The sequence below is a fragment of the Carettochelys insculpta genome, chromosome 1, assembly GCF_033958435.1.
Source record: "Carettochelys insculpta isolate YL-2023 chromosome 1, ASM3395843v1, whole genome shotgun sequence".
NCBI classification, from domain to species: domain Eukaryota; kingdom Metazoa; phylum Chordata; order Testudines; family Carettochelyidae; genus Carettochelys; species Carettochelys insculpta.
Window position 1 is genome coordinate 47051286 of NC_134137.1, and position 23388 is coordinate 47074673.

Below are 23388 nucleotides of genomic sequence, written 5' to 3' on the forward strand. Positions count from 1 at the left end.
ATAATTTTAACTGTCATGCTAGCTGTTTATGTCACAGATTAAAATTAGCAGTGTCTATGGTGCCAATGTAAGGAGATGGAATGTAAGACCCAGCCAAATATGTGAACGAATTTTCTTTCAGTGATATTTAGCCAGGCCTAAAATATCTTCCACTCCACATTTGAAAGTGGTAGAAAAGTTGCATGTTATATATTGGGAGAAGATTGATTTAGTTAATTCAGCAGTCTGTGTTGTTTGAATCTCAAAGGTAAGTTATTAAATGTATTTTTGTTTTACTGTGATATAAGTGTTGTAACAAAAAGCAAAACTTTTTTGTACTGACAGTTTTTGGAACTGTTCAGATTATTTTCCATCTATTCCTTTGTGTGACATTTTAAATTGTTGCTATCCTTATTCAAGATCTGGTTTCTATGTGTTTTCATTAAGAGCAAAAGGACAAGTGTTGATTTTAATATATAATTATAAAATTATTGAAAAACATAAATTAATATATTGCAGTACGATAGTTTGTGGAAATAGTGAATTTCAGTAGTGTATTGCATTGCATTGTATATGCCTTTGCCTATGTCATACTAAAAGTAATTTTGAAACACTTTGAACTTGTATAACATCATTTAGGTATACACAGATATTTCAGTACATTCTTTTAATCTCTGCTGGAGAGTCAGTAGTATGCAGAGTGAACTCATTCTTTATACATCTAGCATAGACCCAAGGCTTAATCCTGTACAGAATGAGGTCTTTATTTGCACTTTGTTCTCTGTCCCCCTGCTACATAGGGTGTGGGGACCAAAAGTGGGTGGTCAAAAGGAGCCGCTATGGACAGCTTCTGATCTAATGAAGTAGAAATTGGGGGTGAGGGGAGGGGCTTTTAGACACCACCACAGCCACATTGTTTTAAATTACAACTAGTGACATACATTAGAAGTAAAATGCTATAAAGTCTGTACAGGTTGAACCTCTCTAGTCCAGCACCCTTGGGATCTGAGCAACGCTGAATGAGAGAATTTGTCAGATTATGAGATAACAATATTGTACAGCAGTATTAGCAACACTTCCACAGTTTACTGGGCTCTCAGAAGACGTTTAGGGTAAATTACAGGTAAATAGCAGCAAAGAACACTGAGAGACAGGACTGGTGGCTCTAAACAAACTTTATGGAACCATGGGAAACTTGGCCACATGCATGATCAATGATCAATGATCATCCATCCAACTAAAATCATGCTGGATTACAGATGTTGCTGGATTAGAGAGGTTCAACCTGTAATTACTTAAATCTGGTACTAAGTACCATGAGTACCATTTTCATGAATGTGTTGTAAGAAGGAGGAAGTAGATTTGTAATAAATGTCAGATTTTGGCCACTGTTGACTTCTTCAAACTTTTTAAGAACTTTCCTTTTCAAAGAATTCAGTAACTCTGTAAGTAAATATGGACAGTATTTCTTAGAAGAAAGTTGGATTGTGGAAAGTAGAAATATTGGTGTTATGAAAATATATAAAATATACTTTGCACACATGCATGCAGGGCTATTTAATATGGAGGATTTTTGCAGTACAATTGTGCATTGGATTGATTGTGGGAAAGGTTCATTTTTGGAGAGCTATTGTCTGATACAAGATCAGAGAATACAATCCAAGTAACTGAGGCGCATACAGTAGTATTGTCAGAGAACATAAAGTCCCTATTGCTGTCTGATTAAATATTGAATTAATGCCAAGGCATGGTCTTAGAGAGATTTGTGCGACTAGAGGTAGTATATTTTGCATGAGATATAAATCCTAGATCCACCCTCTGAGAGTTATTAAAAATGTTGTGTACCTTTTTAAAAGATAAAGGTAGTTAACTCCATATTATGGCCAAATTTCAACCTGGGCAATTACATTTTTTCTACCTATATTCCTCTGGAGGTTCTGTTAACTAAGATTTTGTTTACTTCAAGTCCAAAACCATTCTATAGAGTTACTATGTGAAACAACTGCTGTATGTCACACTGTAGCAGGATGTGTTGCATTGATGGACAAAATGTACCTCAATGTTTTGTGTTTGTAGTTTTCTGTAAATGTATAAAACAGTTTGGGATTCTTCAGAATAAAAAATGAAGTATGGTGTATGTAAGATTACTGTTATTAGGTATGAGGAGTGAAAATGAACTCTGTCATGTAGTCTCTTGGGGGGGCGGTTACATGCCAGTCCCAAGCCTGGATAAAGGAGAAGGGCTGGTCAGATGAGTGACGATGCACTGACCGTGAAACAACAATACGAATGAAATCTGATGTCAATATGACTAAATGATAAAAGATGCCGGCTCGGAAGTTGCCCAGATAAACAAGGTCCATGACACCAATCGAACAGTCAGGGTAGGGTCGATAAGTTGGCTACTGAAAGAAAATTACAACTAATACACATGCTATCAATCAGAACATGGAACATCTGAACGCTCTGGACTACTGGAAAATTAGAGCTGCTTCAGAAGAAGATGGAGAGATACTGATGCAATATACTTGGACTGGCGGAGATGCATTGGGAGAGATGTGCTGTTGCAAAGTCATTTGGTCAGGGAACAAAATGAAGCATGGGGCAGGAGTCAGATTCCTTCTTAGCAAAAGAGCTAGAGGAGCATTATTAGGATACAAACCTGTGAGTGCAAAAATGATGGTAGCAAGATTTGAAGCAAAACTTTTCAACATCTCAGTCATTCAGGTGTATGCACCCACGTTGGACAGTACGGAGGAAGAGATTGAGCTATTATATAAAGACTTGACAAAGATGTTGGAGATACTGAAGAGAGATGTATTGATCATTGAAGGAGATTGGAACGTGAAGGGTGGAACAGATAACAAAGGTTGGGAGAGAGTCATGGGAAGGTTTGGATTTGGAGAAAGAAACAAATGAGGTGAGAAACTAGTAGCGTTTGCTACAGAGCATGAGATGATCTGCACCACGAGATTCCAACAAAAGGACTGTAGGAAGTGGACATGGCAATCAAATGGCAGGAAGTCCAAGAACATGATAGATATGATTTTGATAAGAAGAAGATGGGTAACATCAGTACAACAGTGCCAGACTTTCCAAGGAGCAGATATAGACTTAGACCACAGTCTATTGATTGTAAACATCAAGCTAAAACTCAAGAGGATGTGTAAGACACAGTTCAAGAAGAGGAGAGACGTGGTGAGGAAGAAATAGGGAGCGAGTACAGAGCAGCGCTCGAAGAGATTAGGAATGTGGCCACGGAGAAGGACCTAGATAAGAGAGTCAAAGGGATAGCCATGACAATAGAAGAGGCAATTGAGCAGACTGTTCAGGAAGAGAAGATCAGTAAGAAGTGGATTATGCACGAGATGCTGAAGTTGGGCCAAGAGAAGAGAGTGTTGGAGATCAGAAGGGATGCTTCCAAGAAGGCCAAACAGCAATATAGGGTGAAATGCAATGAGGTGAGGAAAGTGGCCAGAAAGGATAAGGCAAAATGGTTAGAGGAGCAGTGTGAAGATATAGAGAGGTATTATGGTGAATGTAAGCCCAGGGAGGTGTATAAAATGATTAGAAGTATTAATAGGAAGTGGCAGCCGAAGCAGATGGTGATCAAAAATGAGAACGAAGAGGTGCTCATGAACAAGAAGATTGTGCAGCAATGGATGAGATATTGCACTGATCTATACAAAGTACAGTTGGACCTGAGTGTCTCAGAGGCTAGGTCTACATGTGCCCCTTCATTTCGAAAGGGGCGTGTTAAAGAGCAGGTTTGAAATATGCTAATGAGGTGCTGCAATGAATATGCAGCGCCTCATTAGCATAATGGCGGCCGCGGTGATTTGAAAGTGCGGCTTTTTGAATTGCACGCCGCCCGTGGAAACAGGACCTTCCGAAAGGACCCCCCGCAGTTTTTGAAAGCCCTTCTTCCTATCTGGTGATTGGAAGAAGGGCTTTCAAAAACTGGGGGAGGTCCTTTTGGAAGGTCCCGCCTCCACGGGCGGTGCGCGATTTGAAAAGCCGCACTTTCAAATCGCTGCGGCCTCCAATATGCTAATGAGGCGCTACATATTCATTGCAGCACTTCATTAGCATATTTTGAACCTGATCATTAACATGCCCCTTTCAAAAGAAAGGGGCATGGGTATACCCAGCCAGAGAGACTGATCGACGAACTGAAAGAGATACCTCCACTGAGCATCAAGAACGAGATTGATATTTTGAAGGAGGAAGTAAAAAGAGCAGTGAAACAACTGAAGAACAAAAAGAGCCCTGGAAATGATGAGATCGCAGGAGAGAAGATCAAATATGGTGAAGAAAGTATGATTGAGGAAATACACCAACTAGGTAGTATAGCATGGAAAGAAGGGAAGGCACCTAAGGAATGGACAAGATCTGTGCAAGTGACAATACAGAAGAAAGGAAGTACATTGGAGTGCAAGAACTACAGAACTATTGCCCTAATGAGTTGTCTAGGCAAGGTGCTGGTGATGATACTGGTGGAGAGACTAAGATCACAGATAGAAGAACATCTAGAGGATGAGCAAGTGGGGTTCAGAAAAGATAGAAGTATCATACAGCAGATATTGACACTAAGATTGACAGCAGAGAAAGCTCGACGAAAAAACAAGAACATTTACACTTGCTTTGTCAATTTTCAGAAGGCATTTGGCAGTATAGATCAGAAAGTGACTCGGGCAGTGTTGGAGTCGTACAGAGTGGCTAGCAGACTGATACAGCTGTTGAAGGATATCAATGATAACGTGAAAACAGCAGTGAGAAAGTGCAGGGTGTTGAGAAGTTGGTTTCAAATGAGTAGAGGTATGAGACAAGGAGATCCAATTTTGCTGAGTATCTTCATCATGCACCTAGAGAGACCAGTGGACAAGATCAGGGAAGAGGTAGAAGGGATATCTGTGCACGGGAAGAGAATTAACAATTTGAGGTTCACGGATGATATAGTTATCATTGAGGAAGATGAGGAGAAGCTAGTGAAAACAGCGCAGGTGCTAAATGAGGAAGGGAAGCTGTATAGACTGATTATGAACATCAATAAAACAAAAACAATGGTATTTGGAGATAAGGGAATAGGAAGGAAGATCAGTGTAGATAGGATTGAATTAGAGTGTAGAGAAGTTCATACAGCTGGGGAGCAACATCACATATAATCTGGCCTGTAAGAGGAAATAGTGACTAGAATAGCGAAAGCAAGAGTGAGTTTGAAGGTAATGGATAAGATCTAGAAGAGTAAAGCAATTAGCTTAGGAATGACACTGAGCATCTTGAAAACACGAGTATTCTGCAGCATGTTATTCCCCTCTATTCAGCACTGTTGACATCTCATCTGGAGTATTGTGTCCAGTTCTGGGTCCTCCCAGTGTAGAAAGGATGTGAATGCATTGAACGGGGTTCAGTGGAGGGCAACAAAAATGATTAGGAGGCTGGAGCACATGATGTATAAGGAGAGGCTGATTGATTTGGGCTTACTTAGTTTTCAGAAGAGAAGAGTGAGGGATGATTTGATGGCAGTCTTCAACTTCCTAAAGAGGGGCTCTAAAGAAGATAAAGAGAGGCTGTTATCAGCAGTGATGGGTGGCAGAACAAAAGCAAAGGTTTGAAGTTACAAAGGGAGAGGTGTAGGTTGAATATTAGGAAAAACTATTTCACCAGGAGGGTGGTGAAGCACTGGAATGCTTTACCTAGAGAGGAGGTGGAATCTCAATAGAGGTTTTTACATCCCAGCTTGACAAAGTCCTGGCTGGGATGATTTAGTTAGGGTTGATCCTGTTTTGGGCAAGATAATGGACTAGATGACCTCCTGAAGTCTCTTCTAGCCCTAGGATTCTATGATTCTAAGTAAACAAAGCATTTATAAAAAATGAGTGTTTCAATATTTTGTAAATTTTTGTAAACTATTATAATAGCTGAGTCTGAGCTTTCTGTAATGATATTGACAAAATATTTGCTATTTTAATCTCTTTGAAAGAGTGATTTTTGTGTCTTTCTCTTCAAGTGGTTGTACACAGAAGAGCATGTTTTTACTGGGTCCCTGAGTTCTGCTTTGTATCCCTGTCTAGATGTGTCTGTCTTAAGACTTTTCCTATTATTTGTCCTACTGTATATCTTAGAGAACACCAGCCTTTCTGACCACTCACCTTCAGAGCACAGATATGGAAGTATTAAGTACAATTTAATTTTTTTAAATGATCCAAGTGCTTAATTATTGTACTGTAATCTAAGTACTACATCTTCTTATATCTGCACATCATACACTCCCCCTGGAAGGCAGGGTGAGGAACTTTGTGTTAGCTTTCCCTATTCCTGTTCAGTGAGCTTTCTTATGAAGGTCTTTTATAAAAATAAGTGGTTTTATTGCTTCATCTGCAAGCTGTGGAGGAGGTTCCAATGAATACTCTTCTATTCCCTATATTTCGAAGTGCCGTGGCCGCCCGCATGCTAATGAAGTGCTGAATATGCATTTCAGCACTTCATTAGTAAACTTCGAAATGGCCATTTGCGTGGCCATTTCGAAGTTTGGGGCTAGTGTAGACGTAGCTATACTTCCATTGGAATCCTTTGTTTATAAGGACAGTGTTTCTGTTGACAGTCACTTCCACAAAGAAGGTTTCAGAACTTCAGGCTCTGCTGACTGAACCTTCTTTCATTGTGTTCCGAAAAAAGACAAGGTTTCCCTTAAGCCACACCCTAAACTTATGCCTAGAGTAATGTCAGCTTTCCATCTGAATCAAACTGTTTTTTAGACATTGTCAAGTCTATTCCATGCTCTGTAGAAGGTGAAGGCCCGCAAGAGATCTTAAAAATACCTTGCCTCTATAGGCTCCTGTTTAAAAGCTTCCCAAGGTCATGGATTCCCTGACCTTGGGAGGTTGCTGCCACCACCCAAGTGAGAAAACCCCTTTTAAAAACCCAGGAAGACGTAATTGGGGATATGTCCCTTTGGGTAACCCCAAGCTCTTAACCCTCCCTTCGGGGAGAGCTTGACAATGAAGAGGAAGAAGTTAAGTTGCAATTTGATAGCTGACCTTTCAGTCTTATGCGTGCCTATATGCACGCTCTTCTCTAGAACAGCAGAATCAAATCATTGTATTAAAAAAGGTGATTTATTAACAAAGCAAAAGATATGCACGATAAAGCATACTTCATTGCTAGGTGTTACAAACTGAAAACGGGTAGGTTAAAGGACATAGAATTACTTCCCTGAGATACAGTTTAGATGTTACAGTGTACAGGAGGATATGTCAGCTAGTCTGTGAAGTCTTGCAGCAAACCCAAAATTAAAAAAAAAATGTTAGAAGTTAGTCTGACGAAACATTTCCTTTCCACTTACATATCTGTAGGCTTGATTTCCCTGAGGCCTGGATATTTACTGAATTCCCCAAGCCTGCTCAGGCTTAAACCATCTCTGAGCCTCTCTCTTGCTGTCACACAAAAGAAAGACCCCAAATCAGCAATCTCCCTCTCTGCACGTTGATTCAGCTGACTGCTTTACAACAGAGAACCCACTCTCTTGAGCTGTATCTATACTTGCATTCATTTTTCAGAAGAGGAATACAAATGAAGGAAATCGGAAATGCAAATGAAGTGCTGGTTTACATATCCATGATTCATTTGAATAATCCCATTTGGAAGAGATTATTTTGAAAGAAAAAAGCAGTGTGGATGGGGCTTTTTTGAAAATAAACCTAATTTTCAAAAGAGCCTCGTCTGCACTGTTTTTTTTTCTTTCGAAGGAATCCCTTCCAAAAAGAGATTATGTAACTGAACCGTGAGCTATGTAAATCAGAACTTCATTTGTATTGCAGATCTCCATCTTTTGCATTCCTCTTTGAAAAGAGGAATGCAAATGTAGACACAGCTTCTAGGTTTAACTCTTTAAGGTGTTCATTCACTATGATACTTCCTTCTTTTGATTGCTTGGTTACCCACAAGGGATCATAGAGAGCACAGAAGAGACAGTCTCACTTCTTGTGCCCAACACTGAGAAGTATGGAGTATTAATTGCTTAGAAAATCCTGTTCAGATCTCTGAATCACCAGCATGGAGCATGTTAAGTAATTCTTTGGGGATGGTGCACATGCAATATGATAAGTCTGTAGAAACTGTGTGAGACTGAATCAGGCTTAGTGCAGATGAAGTGTCTGAAGAATTTAGCAGCAAAACTGTTAACAAATTTCTGTTGAGTATTTGCAGACGTAGTCTTTTTCAAAGGCTCATAAATTGCTGATATTTAGACATTTTTTCATTGATTCAGCAAAAGGCACACCCTAGAAAAGCAGCAACTGCCAAATGTCAAATATCTTCTCCAAAACAAGGAGGCATGAGAGCTTTTAAAATATATTCTTTATGGATAATTTAGCATAGGTAAAACAAAGATTATCCTTGTTTTCATTCTTAAAAATGGCTCAACCATTCTTAATGAAACTTTCCAAAACAATTCTGTATGAGACAGGCACTTGTCTAGGAAAATTTCAGCCCAAATGATTACAGTTTGACATCATTTTAAGCAGCTGAACATGGGACCTGAAGACATATCAGGCAACCCTAACTACAGCTTTAGTACCTGTGCTACCTATAATATATATAAAATATATCCCACTACTTCTAACAGTATATTAGGGGACTTTGTGACAGGGCAGTTTCCCTGAACTGATATATAAACAGTTAAAAACAGCCCTGGGAGCCGATCAGTGGGGAAGGATTGTGGCAGCCATTCAAAGCCCAGGAGGGTTGTGTAAAAGAGATGGCTGGTCAGGATGAACACATTCTTGCTCCAGCCTTGGAGGGAGAGGGACCTATCTACTTGTGCACCATGGACAGAGCAGTGCTGGGGAAAGGCAGGGTGAATCAGGGGAGTTCTGGCCAGGCGAGTCCTAGGTTGCAGAGTCTGAGACACTGCCTGAGGATACTAGGGCAGCAGAGAGGCAGCCAGGGCAGCAGAAGACAGCAGGTCCATCCCGTTGCCAATGATGAGTGGCTATTTTAGACTGCAGTTTGCCCCTAAGGTAAGGCACTAAATGAAGACTGGCAGTGGATCACTGAGGCTAGGTGGTGTAGGGATTTGGGGTTCCCTGGAAGGGGAGGAACCAAGAACATCAGGCACTCTGGCAGGACAGTACCCTGAGAGAAGGGTTCCATGATCCAGAGGGATGCAAATACTGATACAAGGTGGAGAACAAATGGATAGGCAACAGTGGATGGGACACTGGCCTGAAGAGGGAGCTCTGAAGGCTGGAAAAGCTCATTCTGATGTGACCAGCAGGAGGCGCCACCGCTGTAAGTCAGACATGATTACAGGCTGCTTTTGCATATCTGTTATTTGACAAAAGAGAAGTTTTGTCTTTTTGTTTTTCATACTATTTTACATTTTTCTTGTTTGGACTGTTGATATATGAAGTAAAGATATATTTGGGAAACTTAAAAATATTAAAAAACAGCAATTTGTGGCTTCTATTTATTAACAGAGTATCAGGAAGAAAATTACTTAAATGTTTAATTTATTTAGTTGAAAATTATACAACTGCAACTCCTCTGAGCAAGCACATTCACATGCGTTCCTGCAGAAGTGGTTGCCCACGTGACTGCAGGTTGTTCAATCTAATAAATAATTTTTAAACAGTGTATTGTTTGTGTTTAATTGAATGTGTGCTGATTGTTCTAGCAGGATACTTTTCCACAACAATAATTATTAAAATCACTACTGTGCTAACTGCCTTGCTTATCTTTGGAGTCATTACAGTAGGATTGTATATGTATATAAAACAATAGCCTATTTGGTTAACTATTACAAAACATAATTCAGATCGGCTTATATTTGAGCACTGTGGAGTGAGAAGTGGCAAAAAACTCCCCCTCCACCGCTGCAAAAAGTATGAATTAAATGCAATCCATCTGAGAGGGCATTTATATTTGGAAACTGCCAGAATTAAACTAATTCTTATATAACATTTTCATTAATGAGCTGTAAGTGAAGGTAAACTATATGCTATCTGTGAATTTCAGTGATGGAAGGTGTTGTGAATATCAGTAGTCACAGAGAAATAATGGAAACAGACATGGAAAGGTTAGACATGTGAGCAGAAATTAAAATGGCAATAAGCAATGAAAAATTGAAAGAATACAACAGAGGAAGGAATCTAAAATGCATATCAGTAATAGGAACATAACATATAGAAGGTACTAACAAAAGATTCAAAAAATAAAGAACAGCAGATTTGAAATGAGCTTGTAGTCGGGGATGGCAGCAAGAAAAGCTAGCGTAATGTCCCTCTGCATGCAAATAGGCATCATGTAGCACAGTAGGGAGGTGATAAGCACTTCTTTGGGTTTCTCTACACTGCATCTGAGAACAACCCTCCAAGCATAGGTCCACAGATTTATATTAGCTGGGCTTGTGCTAGCATACTGAACATAGCTGTGTAGATATTGCTTTAATGTTGTGGCTAAGACTGAGCCTAATAACTCTCAGGCCCATCCCCTGACTTTGAGGCTTTTCACAGTGTCTACCCCTGATTTTTGTACTCTGGCACAAGCTCTGATCATGTAAATCTGTGGATCTGGATTAGAGGATTTTCTACCAGATTTAGACTGTGGCCACACTTGGCCAAAACTTGGAAATGGCCATGCTAATGGCCAACTCGGAGGATACCAATGAGGCACTGAAATGAATATTCAGCGCCTCATTAGCATGTCGCCAGCCGCAGCACTTCAAAAGTGCCGCTTTTCATAGAATCATAGAACACTAGGACCAGAAGGGGCCTCGAGAGGCCATCGAGTCCAGTCCCCTGCCCCGACGGCAGGACCGACCACTATCTACACCATCCCTGATAGACATCTATCTAATCTGTTCTTAAATATCTCCAGCGAGGGAGATTCCACAACCTCCCTTGGCAACTTATTCCAGTACTTGACCACCCTGACAGTTAGGAACTTTTTCCTAATGTCCAACCTAAACTTCCCTTGCTGCAGCTTAAGTCCATTGCCTCTTGTTTTCTCCTCAGAGGCCAAGAAGTACAAGTTTTCTCCCTCCTCCTTATGACACCCTTTAAGATATCTGAAAACCGCTATCATGTCCCCCCTCAATCTTCTTTTTTCCAAGCTAAACAAGCCCAATTCTTTCAGCCTTTCTTCATAAGACATGTTCTCCAGACCTTTTATCATTCTAGTTGCTCTTCTCTGGACCTTCTCTAATTTCTCCACATCTTTCTTGAATTGGGGTGCCCAAAACTGGACACAATATTCCAGCTGAGGCCTAACCAGCGCAGAGTAGAGCGGTAGAATGATTTCTCGTGTCTTGTTCACAACACACCTGCTAATGCATCCCAGAATCATGTATGCTTTTTTTGCAACAGCATCACACTGTTGACTCATATTTAATTTGTGATCTACTAGAACCCCTAGATCCCTTTCTGCTGTAGTCGTTCCTAGACAGTCTTTTCACATTCTGTATGTGTGAACCAGATTATTCCTTCCTAAGTGCAGCACCTTACATTTATCTTTATTAAACTTCATCCTGTTTACTTCAGACCATTTCTCCAATTTATCTAGATCATTCTGAATTATGACCCTATCCTCCAAGGTAGTTGCAACCCCTCCCAGCTTGGTATCATCTGCAAACTTAATAAGAGTACTTTCTATGCCAATATCCAAATCATTAATGAAGATATTGAACAGAACCGGTCCCAAAACAGACCCCTGCGGAACCCCACTTGTTATGCTTTTCCAGCAGGATTGAGCACCATTAACAACTACTCTCTGGGTGCGATTAGCCAGCCAGTTATGCACCCACCTTATTGCAGCCCCATTTAAGTTGGACTTGCCTAGTTTGTCGATAAGAATATTATGCGAGACCGTATCAAATGCTTTACTAAAGTCTAGGTATACCACATCCACTGCTTCTCCCTTATCTATGAGTCTCGTTATCGTGTCAAAAAAAAGCTATCACGTTGGTTTGACATGATTTGTTTTTTACAAAGCCATGCTGGCTGTTCCCTATCACTTTACTACCTTCCAAGTGCTTGCAGATGACTTCCTTAACTACCTGCTCCATTACCTTTCCTGGCACAGAAGTTAAACTGACTGGCCTGTAATTTCCTGGGTTGTTCTTATTCCCCTTTTTGTAGATGGGCACTATATTTGCCCTCTTCCAGTCTTCTGGAATCTCTCCTGTCTCCCATGACTTTTCAAAAATGAGAGCTAACGGCTCAGCTACCTCTTCTATCAGCTCCTTGAGGATTCTAGGATGCATTTCATCAGGCCCTGGTGACTTGCAGACATCTAATTTTTCCAAATGGTTTTTAACTTATTCTTTTTTTATTTCAAAAACTAACTCTACCCCTTTTCCACCAGCATTCACTATGTCAGGCATTCCTTCAGACTTCTCTGTGAAGACCGAAACAAAGAAGTCATTAAGCATCTCTGCCATTTCCAAGTTCCCCGTTACTGTTTCTCCCTCCTCACTGAGCAATGGCCCTACCCTGTCCTTGGTCTTCCTCTTGTTTCTAATATATTTGTAAAAGGCCTTCTTGTTACCCTTTATGCCTGTAGCTAGTTGGACCTCATTTTGTGCCTTAGCCTTTCTAATTTTACTCCTGCATTCCTGTATTATTTGCCTATGTTCATCCTTTGTAATTTGTCCTAGTTTCCATTTTGTATAGGATTCCTTTTTTAGTTCGAGATCATGCAGGATCTCCTTGTTAAGCCAAGGCGGTCTTTGCCCATATTTACTATCTTTCCTACATAGGGGAATAGCTTGTTTTTGGGCCCTTAATAATGTCTCTTTGAAAAACTGCCAACTCTCCTCAGTTGTTTTTCCCCTCAATTTTTCCTCCCATGGGATCTTACCTACCAGCTCTCTGAGTTTACCAAAATCTGCCTTCCTGAAATCCATCATCTCTATTTTGCTATTTTCCCTCCTACCAGTCCTTAGAATTGTGAATTCTATGATTTCATGATCACTTTCACCCAACCAGCCTCCCACATTCAAATTCTCAACCAGGTCCTTCTTATTTGTTAAAATCAAATCCAGAACAGTTTCTCCCCTGGTGGCTTTTTCAACTTTTTGGAATAAAAAATTGTCTCCAATGCAGTCTAAGAACTTATTGGATAGTCTGTGTCCCACTGTATTAGTGTCCCAGCGTACATCTGGATAGCTAAAGTCCCCCATCACCACCAAATCCTGGGCTCTGGATGATTTTGTTAGTTGTTTAAAAAAAGCATCATCCACCTCTTCCACCTGGTTAGGTGGCCTGTAGTAGACTCCTAACAGGACATCACCCTTGTTTTTTACCCCTCTTAAACTAACCCACAGACTCTCAACACGTCCATCTCCTATGTCCATCTCCACCTCAGTCCAAGTGTGTACATTTTTTATATATAAGGCAACACCTCCCCCCTTTTTTCCCTGTCTATCTTTCTATCTTTCCTAACCAGGCTGTAGCCTTCAATACCAACATTCCAATCGTGTATTATCCTACCAAGTTTCTGTGATGCCAATGATATCATAGTTGTATTTATTTATTAGCACTTCCAGTTCTTCCTGCAGCACTTCCAGTTCTTCCTGATTGTGCGCAGCTTGGGTACACAGGGGTCCTTTTCAAAAGAACCCCCCAGACTTTGAAATCCCCTTATTCCTATCAGCTGATAGGAATAAGGGGCTTTTGAAATGTCTGGGGTCCTTTCAAAAAGGAGCCCCCATGTATCTGAGCCACGTGCGATCAAAAGCATCACTTACAATGTGCCGTGGCCAGCAGCATGCTAATGAGGGTCTGAATATTCACTTCAGACCCTCATTAGTATCCTCTGATTTGGCCATTAGCATGCCCATTTCAAAGTTTTGGCCGAGTGTGGCCACAGCCTCAGTGTAGACATATCCTATAAGTTTCTCTAAGATTGAATCTGGAGTTTTCTGCACTATGTTTTGGCCATCTCAGTATTGTATACAATTAAAAATGGAAAGTAATAAGAAAAGAACAAGAAAACTATTCAGAGTTGGAAGAATGTATGAGAAAAATTAAGAGGTTATTATGAGTGTATTTTTATTCTTAAAATATATACCAATATGGATGCCACTGTAGGTGTCCCTCTTGTTTATGTGTGTAAGATCAGATTCTTTTGAATATCAGTGTCCCTTGCACTTAGTGCTACTTCATACTCTTATGGAAAAGGAATAAAGAACACAATGGCCATTACATTAACTCAGCTCCTTCTTACTCCAGAAGATGAAACCCAGCAAGAGTCCATATCTTTACTACTTAGTGCTTCAAACTTATTCCCTTTCACTAAATTAGTGAAGAAATATGGCCTTCATCATATTAAATGTCTGGGTCTCTGTGTGTGTGTATAAAAGCCAAAGGAGTCTTCTTATATCTGCACATCATACACTTCCCCTGGAAGGCAGGGTGAGGAACTTTGTGTTAGCTTTCCCCCATTCCTGTTCAGTGAGCTTTCTTATGAAAGTCTTTTATAAAAATAAGTGGTTTTATTGCTTCATCTGCAAGCTGTGGAGGAGGTTCCAATGAATACTCTTCTACTCCCTATATTTTCTTATCCCAGAGAAGTAAGTGGAGGGGGATTAGAAGCAACTGAACAAATGCTTATGCCACCTGAGATTCAGGATGAAAACACATGACTCTGTCATTCCACTTCATCAGTCTCAAAACTCATTTGTGCTTCTCAGCTTGTAAGACACATATTTTTACACAACTGTCCACTTAACTCACAGGAAGTACCTGAGATTCACAGTGTATCTAAAACCACTATCAGTACAGTAGACCCCAATTTATGTGGCGATTGCATTCTCGCAACCCCTGCATAAGTCAAATTTCCCATGCAACCCAGGGGAGCCAGGCAACTGATGAGGGTGCCAGTTTCCTGGCTCTCGCAGTGAGGTGGAGAACCAGGAACCACGTGGCTGCCACTTCGGGAGCCAGGCGTGACTTCTCCCCAGCTTCCCCAGCTGGGAGAAGCTATGCTGAGCAGACAGCTGTGGCGGTGTGGCTTTTTGCGACTGCCCCTCCCCCAGCCTTTGTACTGATGGGCTGAGCCCTGCACTCCTAGCAGTTCCGTGCTGTCCTACACCTTTGGCGCGAAGGGCCCAGCCCCATGCTCCTGGCAGCTCCGCAACACCCTGCACCTGTAGCGCGTCTTATGGGCAGAGCTTGCACATTCCCACCTTCCTCTGATAGCTCCATTTGCCATGGTGTGGGCCTGTGGGAATAAAGCAGCACCTGTGGATCTCTGTGCCTTCGCTGCACAGGGGAAGGAGGAGCGGGACTGAGCTCCCCACCTCACATATGAATTAAAATTGGCTTGCATGCCGCTCTTGGTTGCTGACCCCAAAAGTAGATCAGATCTGACAGGTATTTATCTATCCTGCTCTTAAAGTCCTGCAAGGATGGAGATTCCACAAAGTCCCTAGGCAATTTATTCCAGGGCTTAGGAAGTTTTTTTTTTTTCCTGAACTCCAACCTAAACCTCCCTTGATGCAATTTAACCCATTACTTTTTTATCAGATGGCTGGTATACCTGCTTACACCAAGACAGAGGCTGTAGCTTTCATGTGCTTCAGGGACTTTTATGTCCTGAGATCTGCTAAGCTACAACTTGGAGCAACCAACTGACTTTTGTTAAACATTATGCCCTTGATATGCCAGTCAGATCAGATGCCATGCTCAGAAGAGCAGTACTACAGTCCCCGTTTAGCTTGTGCACCTCATACTCCTCTTGCCACCTACAAAAAGCACAGCTAGCCATTCACCTGAAGTAGAATCCACACTGACACTCCAAGAAGAGGGCACAATTACTTTTCTTACCATAAATGTGGTCCACCCTTGCATTATGGAATTGTCAACAATATGGGCTTTTAATTTCAAGGAACTGAAGGAAATCTGTCTTGCCCTCTTATATGGGAGCATGAGGAGCCACAGGGAACCTGCAGCATCTGTCAGGCCATGCTATTTAGAAAAATTTCTGCTCTCATGTGCTTGAAGCTCACATACACCTGCAGTGGATCCACAATAACATGTTGAAAAAAATACAGTTGTAGTAGAGTAAGTAATCAAGGCACATAAATATACACATAGGAGTGTGCATGTGTGTGCATATGCAAACGTGCATGCAGTTTATCTTCTTAACACAAAATTAACTATATTTCAAATTAAGTTTGAACCTCTCGAGTCCAGAACCTCGGGACCTGACCAGTTCTGGGCAAAAGAATTTGCCAGACCATGGGAGGTCAATATTACCTAGCACATGACCAACACTTCCACTGCGAACTGGGCTCTTAGAAGACATTTAGGGATAAGTTACAGCTAAATAATAGCCCAGAACACTGATAGCCAGGACTGGTGGCTGTAAACAAACTTTATGGGACCACAGGAAACATGGCCACACCCATAATTAATGGTTGTCCTGCTAACTAAAATCATACCAGATTATGGATGTTGCCGGATGAGTGAGTTCCAGATTAGAGAGGTTCAATCTATATAAAATAAATAAATGAACTGACATTTTTGTTAAAAAAATCTGAAACAAAAAGATCAACACAGGATCATTTCAAAAATATCCATGGACTGTAAATAAATGCAGTGGTGGCCAAAGAACATACTACTGATCAAGATTATTTTTGTTGTAATCTGTAATGGAGTTTCATTGTTTAGGAACAAAAGTAAATAGCTTTTTCACATCTTATCTCAAGCACAAATATTATTCACTTTTTGGTGGGATTTTCACAAACATTCTGCATTAGCTTAATTTGTTCCTACTGGCTGCAATGGAAGAGTAGTCAGGCCACTGAACGTTTGAAAAACACAGCATTAAGTTATGTGCTTGAAGTGCATTAATCATGACAATAAAACACAGGATTGACACATTATGGCTACGTCTACACGTGAAGCCGACATCGAAATAGGCTATTTCGATGAATAATGTCTACATGTCCTCCAGGGCTGGCAACGTCGATGTTCAACATCGACGTTGCGCAGCACCACATCGAAATAGGCGCAGCGAGGGAACGTCTACACGCCACAGTAGCACATATCGAAATAAGGGTGCCAGGCACAGCTGCAGACAGGGTCACAGGGCAGACTCAACAGCCAGCCGCTCCCTTAAAGGGCCCCTCCCAGACACACTTGCACTAAACAGCACAAGATACATAGAGCCGACAACGAGTTGCAGACCCCGTGCATGCAGCATGAATCCCCCGCTGCAGCAGCAGCAGCCAGAAGCCCTGGGCTAAGGGCTGCTGCACACGGTGACCATAGAGCCCCGCACGGGCTGGAGAGACAGCGTCTCTCAACCCCCCAGCTGATGGCTGCCATGGAGGACCCCACAATTTCGACGTTGCGGGACGCGGATCGTCTACACGGTCCCTACTTCGACGTTGAACATCGAAGTAGGGCACTATTCCGATCCCCTCATGAGGTTAGCAACTTCGACGTCTCGCCGCCTAACGTCGAAGTTAACTTCGAAATAGTGCCCGACGCGTGTAGCTGCGTGCACGTGTAGACACAGCTATGGAATGACCTTAAATGTCAGGTTGTAACTTTAAATATTTCTTGTCCTCTCTCCCTCAGCTCTCATGTACCAGGCAAGTAAATTGTCTGCAGCGTGGAACACAGGACTTTTTCCACAAACCAAACAATAACGAGGGGTTAACTCTTCTTGATCTATATCACATACCTGGTTCAGCTTTCTTTTTATACAGGTGAGTATGTAGTGAAAGGCTGGGTCAGTGGAACCTTAGTACTCAGAGACTTCAGATTTTCTTCCTGCCATGTGCACAATGCGCAAATGGACAATCATTGGTCTCATTTGCCCTCGGAGCTGGTCTCTTTGGTAGGACTGTCAAATGATTTTTAAAAAGTTGTGATTAATTGTGTAGTAATGCACTTTAAATATTTTGGATTTTTACTACCTTTTCAAATACGTTAATTTTAGTTACAACACAAAATAAGTTTACAATGCTCACTTTATATTTATTTTTATTGCAAATATTTGCACTGTAAAAAAGTGTTTTCACCTTATACAAGTAATCGTGAAATTTTGAATTTATAAATGTAGATTTATGTTAAAGAAACAATGTAAAGCTTAGCACTTAGTTACAAATCAGCTTAATCTTAGTTGTTCAGCCAAGCAGACCAACATTTTTTTTACAGTTTGCAAGAGATAATTCTGCCTGCCTCTTGTTTACAATTTCACCTGAAAGTGAGAGCAGGCATTTGCATGTCACTGTTGTATCTGATGTCACAAGATATTTATGTGCCAAAGATTCATTTATCCCTTCATGCTTTCAACCACCATTCCAGAGAGCATGCATGTGTGCTGCTGATGTGTTCTGCTTGATAATGATCCTTAGCAGAGTAGACTGACATGTTTTCATCATCTGAGTCATATGAGACCAGCAGAAGGTTGATTTTTTTTTGTTTTTTTGGTGGTTCTGGTTCTGTAGTTTTGGCATCAAAATCTTGCTCTATTAAGACGTCCAGAAACATGCTCCAAAACTCATCTCTCATATATTAGATGGCCCTTCAGATTCTTAATCATTGTGGTGAGTGTTGTAGCCTTTTTGAGACGTCTTACATTGGTACCTTGTTTGTATTTTATCAAATCTTCTGTGAAATTTCCCTGGAAATAAACATGTGCTGAGTCATCATCTGGTTCTGTTATAACCTGGATTATATGATAGAATGTGGTAAAAGAGAGCAGAGACATACAATTTTCCCTCAAGGAGTTCAGTCACAGATTTAATTAACACATTATTTTTAGTAGATCTGATGAAGCGGGTCTGTCCCACGAAAGCTCATCACCTAATAAATTATTTTATTGGTCATTAAATGCTATATGACTGCTGTTTTGTTTTGTTAGACTACAGATTAACATAGCTACCTCTCAGTTACATTATTTTAGGAGCATCATCAGCATGGAAGCATGTCCTCTGGAATGATGGCTGAAGCAAATAGGGCACATTTAGCATATCTGTCAACAAATACCTTGCAACATCAGCTACAAAAGAGCCATGTGAAGTTTTGTTCTCACTTTCAAGTGACATTGTAAATAAGAAGGTGGCAGCAGTATCTCCCATCTATGAAATCAAACTTGGTTGTCTTATCAATTGCCAATACAAGAAGTAGGTCTGAGGACTTGTAGGGTCTACATTTTTATACTGTTTTAGTTTTTTAATTCAGTTATGTAATCAACCCTTTTTATACTTTTAAGTTGCATTTTCACAATAAAGAGATTGCACTACAATAGGTAGCTGACATGAACTGAATAATATTATTTGTTTATCATATTTACATTGCATATATTTGTAAAAAAGATACTATAAAATGAGCAGTGTATTTTTGTATTCTATGTAATTTTCAATAGTGATTTCAATTATATGGAAAGACAGCTGAAAATATTTAATATAGTTCAACTGGTATTCTATTGAGAGTGTGATTAACTGCAAATTAATTTTAATCAATTAATTTTAAAGTTAAACATGTGAGTTAACTGTGATGAACTAAAAGTCTGCTTTTTAGTCTTCCTCCACAATGGACACCTGCCAATAGTTGCAATGAGTTAGTAACCATAAAAGCATTCTACGAACTCCACATCCTACCCTGTGTGGTACCAAGAGGCTGAAAGGAAGGTGAAATAACTCACCGAGCTATATGGCAGTTTAGCTCAACAGGCAAAAATCCTTCCTGTCCCTGAAAAATAGATGATCTGTTAAATTTCCAGTGTCATATGCAGTGCATCTCATAACAAATACATTTTCCAATGGAAGGGAGGGCAGAAAAGCTAACTGAAGATAAGAGACTTTTACTAAGTGTTGGCTTGGCTCAAGTAGGCAAGCAGTTGTGCTCAGCAACCAGTTGGAAGGCCCCTTCCCACTTTATCTTCGAAATGGCTAAGCAGAGAACTGAATAGGAGGGCTTGAGGAGGGCAACACCTCTCCCAGCCACTCAAGCATTTGAACATTCCCCATTCACTTGCTGTCCAGTCAAAGTTCTTTCTCCACTGAAGGCAGTTAAGGGACTATTTCTGTACCTATCAGTACATAGGTACTGAGGGACTCCTGCCAAATGACTTCATAAATTGCATGTAATAGGTGATTTTTACATTAAACCTGCCAAAATATAAAGACTGTGGTTGTCCCCAAAACCTTTGTGCATTTAAAATGGGTCAGGGGGTGGTGGGGGTGGATCAGAAGGAAACTGAGAATCGTATGATGCTATTATTAAAATTTACCATGGATGTCATGGAATAAAAAGGAAAGTGAAACGTGTTATAGAATATATCATAAAAATCGCTATTACATCGTTGCCATTTTTTCTTTCTGCCCCTTTGCCTACATATTGGGATCCATAGGACTAGCTTGCCTTTATTGTATTCTCTCCCTTGCCTTTATTATATTTAGCATTAATGTAAGGAACTGTGTCCTGTCAGACTAGCTTCATTAAGATGGCATAAGACCTGAGGCCTATGAAGTTTAACACAGATAAATGGTCCAATGGTATCCCCTCAATTTTGGGGAACTGGAAATATGCTTTAAGGCAGAATTTTGTCCATAATGACATCAGCCAAGCACAGGAACATGTGCTAACACCAGGTTTTGGAAGGAATATTTAATCATAAGAGTATCATGGCAATGAATTGGCATGTATGATAATAAGTTGAGATCATTGATTGTAACCTGTAAATGAAAGGTAACAAAATAATTTATTAGCTGATCTGAAGAAGTGGGTCTGTCCCATGAAAGCTCATCATATAATAAATTATTTCGTTAGTCTTTAAAGTGCTACTGGACTGCTTTTTTGTTTTAATAAATGAAGGGTATTGCCATATTTGTTGGGTGGATAAATACAAATAAGAGGTGGAAAATAACTGTTGAATATGCATTAGACATAGTATCATCAGAGTAGCCTATCATAAAAGTTACATTCCAGCCTGTGGACTTAGAGAAAGAAATAGCCCTGGAGAGTTGCCAGAGTGATTGTCATTGGCAACGAGGAAGTAGACAATAAGGATAAGGAAGACAATGGATAACATTTCTGGTTGTTCTGTAAAGAATAGTGTGAACATGGATTTCAGCTATACTTCCTCTAGTGTCTTCGTCTACCTTACTGAGTTGGAGTGTTCGTGTATATGCTAAATGTATTAGTAAATTATTGTAAATCTGAAAGAGTTCCTGTAGTGTGTATTTTGCAACCATGCGTATCAGGATTTTTAATTTTAATAATATGGTGCTTGATCTTGGGACAAGAATCTGACAACTTTTAAAATGATAACTGGGAATTCTTAAGAAATTAATATAGCTATTACATGTTTAAATGAGATTACAGTAGAGAACTATTTTTGTCAGGTACAAATTATTAGAATTAAACATGCATAAGTAATAGTAAACTAACAATGTCAAGTATATTAACAAAGGACAATGACATTTTGTTTGTAGAAAACTTTAGTGATGTATGAAGTTTAAGTAATAAAATGTGTTCCTTATCAAATACATTGGAAACAACAGTACTAATAGACCATAGAGATCAATAGCAATTTGATATGAAAGTTAATATTGGAAATTTGTGGCAACTAGCAACAGGAGAAGGGAAAAGAATGGATAAAGCAAAGGAGAATCCTTTTTTTATATATGTAGGCAATCTACAGTACATTGTAACTATGTCTTTGAGTTGTTCGGAACAAACAAGTAGTTCTTTAAACCTTGGGTCAAACTGGATTCTTCTTTTTTGTTTATCTCTATTTTTTAGAATATTTAACTAGTAAAACTAAAATCCTGTCATGTTAAATCCAAATACTGACAGTTAATCAAAATATACTCCCCTTTGAAGATGGAAATAAGTGCAAGAATTAGTTTACTATTGTCAGTTTCAAGCTGTGTAACAGCTGGTGTTACTATTATTAACTGACTTCTGTCCCAGGGAGTAGTTAAAGATATAGAAGCTCATTGTTAAACATTGACCTACTTCTTGGTATCAAGAAATTTGATTTTACTTTATCAATTGTTTTACTTTCTGATTTGAGATTAAGATAATGTTACTTCCTGATTTAGTTCAAATGGTTTTGAATATAATAATCAAGAATTTGTGATTGTAAAGTGAACCTCTGTATTAAAATGCATGGTGTAAGAATATAAAGTTACATGTTGTAGATGTGAGATGTATCTGTCATACTCTGAAAATACATTATTCAGTTTTTATATTGAAGGGATGGCTGACAAAAATATAATATAAGCTGTATAGCTTTCTCTTCTATTTTAAATTACAGGTATTTAACTGAATTTACAAATTGTTTTAAAAATAGTATTAATATTAATTTAAGGTTTGCTGTATTAATATAATCTGAAAGGATAATGTCAAACTCCTTGTACTTGTTATAGTATGTTTATCTAATTTTGTAAGAGAAGTTTATCTGTTACTGAATAAAATAACTAACCCTTATCTTGGCACACAATAACTACTTCTATCAGAGGGGGTCTCTGAGTTAGTCTGTATCTTCAAAAACAACAAGTTCTGTGGCACCTTATAGATTAACAGATATTTTGGGGCATAAGCTTTCATCGGCAAAGACCCACATTGTCAGATGCATGAGCTGGGGTTCCAGAGGAGGGTCTAAATTTATAGGCTCATGAAAAGTAGGGAGCCCCAGTCAAGAGGAGGGCCAGAGTTGATATGGTCAGCTCAGTCACTGAGGATGTGGCCCATTACCAGCAGCTAATGTGGAGGTGTGAACATCAAGGTTATGTCTACACTACCCCCCACCTTTCAAAAGAGGGCTGCTAATAAGACACATTGGCAGATGCTAATGAGCCACTGCCATGAATATGCATTGCTTTATTAGCATAATACTGTCCGTGGCAATTTGAAAGTGCCACTTTCGAATTGCGCACTGCCCATGTAGACGGGGGCCTTTCAAAAAGACCCCCAGTCTTTGAAAGCCCCATATTCCTAAAACCAAACAGGTGTAAGAGGCTTTTGAAGACTGGTCCTTTCGAAAGGCCCCTGGTCTACACAGGCAGCACACAATTCGAAAGCAGGACTTTCAAATTGCTGCAGCTGGCATTATGCTAATGAGGCACTGAATATTCATAACAGCACCTTATTAGCGGGGGGCTAGTGTTGACATAGCGCAAGAGAGGAGAAACTAGGTCAATTCAGTCAAGGAGGATGTGACCCATTATTAGTAGCTAATGTGGAGCTGTGAACATCAAGAAGGAGAAACTGCTTTTTTAATTGGCTAGCCACTCCTAGTCTCTGTTCAATCCTTGGTTGATGGTGTCAAATTTGCAAATGAATTACAGTTCTGTAGTTTCTCTTTGGAGTCTGGTTTTGAAGTTTTTTTGTTGCAGGATGTCTACTTTCAAATCTGTTGCTGAGTGTCCAGAGAGTTTGAAGT

At 39.9% G+C, this 23388-nt stretch overlaps 1 protein-coding gene across 6 annotated transcripts in view; it reads left to right on the forward strand.

The window, feature by feature from the left end:
• Positions 1–23388, forward strand: part of SGCG (sarcoglycan gamma) — a 170428-nt gene that overhangs the window by 16310 nt on the left and 130730 nt on the right. Inside the window, exons 1-2 of one of the 6 annotated variants that reach the window (XM_074985506.1) lie at positions 121–247; positions 17568–17698. The exons of 4 other annotated variants lie outside the window; for them this stretch is intronic. The gene's annotated coding sequence lies outside the window, so the exon portion shown is untranslated. Of the gene's footprint in view, positions 1–120; positions 248–17567; positions 17699–23388 lie in introns of those variants that run through there. One more of the 6 variants, XM_074985512.1, reaches the window with a different exon arrangement.